This window comes from Solanum lycopersicum, chromosome 10 (assembly GCF_036512215.1).
Source record: "Solanum lycopersicum chromosome 10, SLM_r2.1".
In the NCBI taxonomy this organism is placed as follows: domain Eukaryota; kingdom Viridiplantae; phylum Streptophyta; class Magnoliopsida; order Solanales; family Solanaceae; genus Solanum; species Solanum lycopersicum.
The window spans coordinates 32,197,381-32,203,490 of NC_090809.1; positions in this window are offsets into that span (position 1 = coordinate 32,197,381).

The window sequence follows — 6,110 nt, forward strand, 5'->3', positions numbered from 1 at the left end:
TTTTGGACGGTATTTTGTTATTTTGTTAACAATCTTTTCTCCTTGTGCTATTCTTTTGTGCAGGGAAGTGGTATAGATTAAAGTAAAATCAGGGGACTTCTCTTTGTTGAGAGCTAGGATTATGGCGTACTCTAAGAATGTAGAAAGTATTGCTCAAGATGCATTAGAATGGATTAAGGTTGCAGCCTTGTCTACTGCAAAAGGTTTAAGTCATGCTCAGGCTGAGCATGCTTCTAGGAATGTCAATGATATACCGTGGTTTTACGGTATAATTAATACTTTTTCCTTAAGTTTAGTGTGTCCGAAAGCCTTTTTTGTGCTAATTTTGATATAAGTTTCTCTTTGTTTTGCAGGAATTCTGTCCAGAGCTGAAAGGGGAGATTTTGAGCGAAAAAATGCAGAAGAGACCACCTATGGAGCTTATGACGGTCCGTCGTTCCTGTGATGGTCCGTAGGTGACAGCGTAGAGAAGCTGCTGAAGGAAGATGGGGAAGTCTGACCAAGTGTGAGATTACGAAGTTTGTGACGGTCCGTCCTGCAGGTTCGTCGTGAAGATCAGAGAAGTGATCCCAGTACCCAGATTCCAAGAGTTGAAGTATTTTGAAACGAGACCCTCGACGGACCGTTTTGCCTATGACGGTCCGTCACACTTGCAATCGAGGGGAATGAAGGAAGCAGCAGAAGAAATTGCACCAAGTATGGGACGACGGAGTCCACAACGGTCCGTTGTGACCACGATGGTCCGTCGCGTGGTCCGTCGATCCAGCCGCGTTTTGGAAGATTTCCAGTAATTAGAATCCTTGTGTAATTAGGTTTTTATTTTTTATAAATAGTTCAAAAAACCTCGTTTTTGAGGTTAGACTCTAGGAGATTAGACATCATATTATTAGACTTTGTGTATTAGTGTTTGATTTTTTGAGATTCTTACAAGTGATTTTTGGTGATTAATCAAGCAAATTTTCGGACTTTATTCTTTCTCATTGAAGTAAGTACATGAATTCTTGTTTAACATATTTGAATATTGTGTTTATGGCTATGAGGAACTAAACTCCATAACTAGGGTTGTGGGAACCATAGGCAAATAATGAGATAAACCCTAGCTAAAATAACAATTCTAGAATAGTGTCTTGCATGTATTAATAATTCTTTCGCTTAGAAGTCTTTTTAACGGATGATCAACGTTAGCTTGCCGGACCAAGTAGGTAGATAATAGGAAAAGAATTATTAACATAGATTTAGTGTATACTATCTAATAGACTAGTATTGATTGATACGAGGTAATTACTTAGTCAAATATAGAATACGATGCTTAATATGAGGTAAAGATAAGGATTAGGAAAGGAACACACGTAGCCGGACCAAGGTGCGGAGTGAGATTTTCTAGATGCCGGACCAAGGATTTAGAAATACATAACTTATCACTTTGCATGCAAGATACTAGGAAAGAATTGTTATAGTTAGAATTATCAAGTTATGAACCTGTGGAAAACACGTAAACCTAAGATACTTTGATTAATTGATTAAAACCCAAAATTAAAAGCTGTTAATTGTCTCTTTCGAGTTCGTTGTTTATTTTCACTTATTTAGAGATAGAACTCCCTTTTTTATGTTTTTACTTTCTAAGGAAGTCATCAACCGAATAATAGTAGTAACAAGTTGAAGTTAAGTTTAGATTATTTTCCTCGTGGGAACGATCCCAACCTTACTAGTTGGGTTATTTACTTGACGCGACCGCTTTACTTCTCATTTGAGAAGTAAGTTGGAGCGTATCAGTCAACACATACGTAAACAAGGAAGAAGGACAAGCCGAGGACAAGAAAGAAAAGAAGCAAAAAGGAAGATGTCATTGCTTCTTTAGTGCTCCCGTAATACATATGTTAGCAAAAAGACAGCTTGATCTAACAGTTGGTTTTGCAGGATTATATATTTTATCCAACAAGTGATTACATTTTTATTCCAAACGTAGATTTGACATTGACACCAGTTGTAAAAATGTGATTCTGATGTGTTGTTGTCTGAATTTTGAAATCGCAAACAAGGAGTAACTGATTTTTGTATGTGCCAAGGGCCATAGATGTAGATCTCTTGAAATATGTTTGTTGATTAGTGTTTGCTGTTTCGACTCATTAGAAGTTGAGTTCATTTTCTTTTGAGGGGGAAAGAGAAGGAGGAGGATTAGGAAAATATAGTCTTTACTTAGCTTAAATCAACTGTGGTTTTGAACCGACTTGTTTAAGTGACATCCTGTCGACCACTAGTCCTTGTTGAAATTACCAAAATTATTTGAGAAGTACCTAGGTTTTATGCATCATTTGTTCCTTTCTCAGACATAAATTTACCTTCAGTACATATACAGTTTTTGATATACCATCTTTGGGATAGAAGTTGAAAATTAGTATGATATCATGAGGAATATCTTCTTCCTTATAATTCTCACGACAAAATCATCTGTATTGGAATTGGTTTCCCTATTTCTTTAAAGTATATAATCTAGGGGTATTTTATCTTTCTACAATTTTACATAAAGAATAAGAATTCAATAGGCATACTTTTAGTAATTGTGCTAGTAGGAAGTTTGTAGTTTGTAACTTTGTGCATTCAATCTTCTACTTTGGCCTTCATGGGATGAATTGACAAGTTGCTAAATTTACAGTCGAGATTCATTGTTAACAAAATTTGTTAAATAAGTAGTGTTGTAATTTTGTGGAATCATGATTACCGATCGATTGATTGTTTTCTTTTACTTGTTTATTTTTATTGGAAACATGTCATGGAGAGTAATATAACTTGGAAGGATATTTTCATATATTGAGAATTGTTTATGGTGCAGGAAATAAATATGAGCACAAATGTATGGACTGATGCAGGGAATGTTGTAAATCAAGTGTATGATATACTAAACGTTATGGGCATGACGATGTTGTTGTTTTTGTGGGAGGTGAAGGGGGCATACTTCCTAATGGTACCATTCTGCATGACGTTGGTTGATATCTTGGTGTAGTTTATCATGTGGCAAAAATCTCCATCTACTCAACTTTTAGCACTATTCTGCAAGTAAAAAAAAATTGCTTTAATGACATTTTTTTGTTAGTTAAACATCTCCATAATTTCTGTTTACTTTAAATCTTGAGTTTTCTTACTCTAATTTTCTAGGGAAATGCTACAACTGGTTATTGTAGATACAGACAAGCTATTCTTGCGGATCCTAGAAGACATTTAAATATCAACTCTAATTCTAGCTTCAAAAAGAGCTTCCTCCCACAGGTATAATTTTTTATTAATGTGAAGGGGAAGATTACTATGCCTAGCTTCCGTAATCGCAGCATTTGAACTGTTGTCTAGTTGTCTTACTTGCATCTTTTCTAGTTTTACAGAAGAAGATAAACAATTAGACACTTTAACTTCAGTCTGCAGTAAGGTTGAATGTAACAAAGAATATCGTTTAAACGACCAAGGACCACTGGTTATCTAAATTTGCCTTTGTTCGTTATTAGTCACAATGAAATGGCAGATAACAACAACATTCCCAATGAAATCATATAAGTTGTGTCTGGGGAGGGTAGAATGTATGCTGACCTTACCACTAATTATGTTGCACAAATCTATAACTAATCATATCATATATTACTAAAAGCATGAACTAAAAAAAGTTAAAAGTTGATTACTATTTTACCCCTTCTATAAATTAAATTGTTATAAAATATTTAAATATTTAATTGCATAAATTTAATTAAAATATTAATGACTTTTAGACTTCTTATGATTAATTTCTAATTAAATATCTAATTAATTAATATTTATCATTAATAATCTATATGTATATAATATTTATAATTTTTTTTTAGAATGGTCTCTACCTAAATTGCTACATTTTTCCTCTTCTCATAATTTTTTCCTTAAACCCTTAACGATAAATAACCAAATTCAATAATTTAAAGGTTGTAAATCTGCAAAATGGAGACACACATTAATACTGTCCTCTTGACTATTATTAAAGAATGACTCTATCTTCACAAGTTAAATTCATTAACGCTTATTACGTGATAAGAACTTTAGTTGTTCTTTCTAAATGGTTTGCTAATTTTAATTTTCTTTTTCATATTCTTCATTTATATATTATTATTTTTTAATTACTTATTTACTTTTATACTCTTAATATTTATATCTATCATCTTTTCGTCAAATATTTAAACATAAACTTTAAGATTTCTTTTGATATTCATTCTATTCTATCTATATAAATCCAACTTCTTCATCTCATGAAACTCCTACCAAGATTATTAGGCTATCATTTTTATTCTATAGTTAAAGTAAATGAAGAAGCCTCTTGAATTTTAATAGGATATGGAAGGAGTCGATAAGAACTCAGAGAGTTATGTACTGATTTTTTCATGTCTACATTATATTTTTTAATTAAATCTGTTTCTTTTTATCTTTTTTTTATCCATTATACTTCTTTATTTAGTTTTCTATGAATGTTATATTGCGTAAGTTTTTATTCTTATTTTGTAATTATTACATTTTATTATTCATTAGATTTACACATATATTTCCATTAAACTTTAGTCATTCTAATGTATCTATAAAAATTCACATGGAACACACGTGCGAAGTACGTCCTAAGAAACTAGTTATATTATAAGTGGGAAGCTCCAAGATGTAAAGTTGAATTACCATTTTATCCTATACTAAATAAAAAATATTCTATTCATATTTGATTTTTTTTTTTGAAAAATAATCTAAATATTAAAAAAATGAAGAGACAAATGTTAGTTAATGAGAGCAAATAAGTAGAGATTTAAGTTGGACATTAACTAATTGAAGCAGTTACATTTACATCGCTAGAATCTTAAAAGTTGTAGATTTTAATACAATGAACCTCATAATTAATATATTAACACATGTTATTTTCAGTGATAAATACATGAAAAGAAGCTAAAAGGACTAATTAATCATTTAAAGTCAAAGCATTATATAAAGCCAAGAATAATTTTCATTTTCCTCAAGTCCCCTATCCATGTTTATGGGCTCTAAAGAAGAGTATATCATTTTTCTGAGCAGTTTTTTCTCAATCAATGTCAAAGTTAAAGGCTATTAAAATACGCTATGAACGTTGTTGGATTTATGCAAGAATTTCAGCTATGGATGTTGTTGGATCGTCAAAGAAATTCCTTAGTGAAGAATACACTCATGACACTTATTATTTAATTTCCTTGCTATGGATTAATTTGTGCAACACACGACATTAATTTCTATATTTACTGACCATACACATATTTTATTAACGTAGCACATAACATTTCACTTATTCATGTAAATATTGTAGTTGTATAGTTTTTTGGATTTTGAATCATAGAAACAAAAACACCATATAGGAGGATGCTTATCAATTTTAAGAACATGTAATTTGTATTTTCTATTTTATAACACATAATATAACCTAAAAATATTGCTAATATACAATCTTCACAAAAATATTTTTATTTATACGCGCGTGGCGCATACCCAAAAGCTAGTTGTATATATATGTATGAAAGAACCTTACTTTGAAAAGTGCTTGATGTGTATATCTAGACTTGGCGCTTATGAAACTATTTTTGAGGATAAGATCAATTTATTCTATCCTTTGTTAAATAACCATGACTATAAATAGGGGATGATACATTATTCACCTCTTCGACAAGGAATGATCAACATAATTTCATGTGGTCCCATAGGGGTCTTCTCATCACCACATACAAATTTTTCTAGGACATCATATGATAATAGATCATCTAATCTAGGAGCATGTGAATCATAAATATTTACTGAAACCTTGTCTTAATTTTGTTTTTCTTACGCACTGTACCGAAGGATTTAAAATTGAACAAGTGAAGTTGTTCTTGATTTTGTTGGGATTTAGCAAGTGTGAATGGAAAAAAAAAGAGAGAATATGAAATGTGAGTAACTACTTTGGAGGGAAGATGAAAAGTCATTTGCAAAGTGCAAATGAAAAGTCATTTCTCCCAAATCGGCAAAAGAAAGGGAAATTGTTGTCTTTATAGAAGAAAACGCTTCCATTACTTCTTAAAGAGCTAAGAAGAAGATGCCCCCTCGCACCGTCGTCGTTG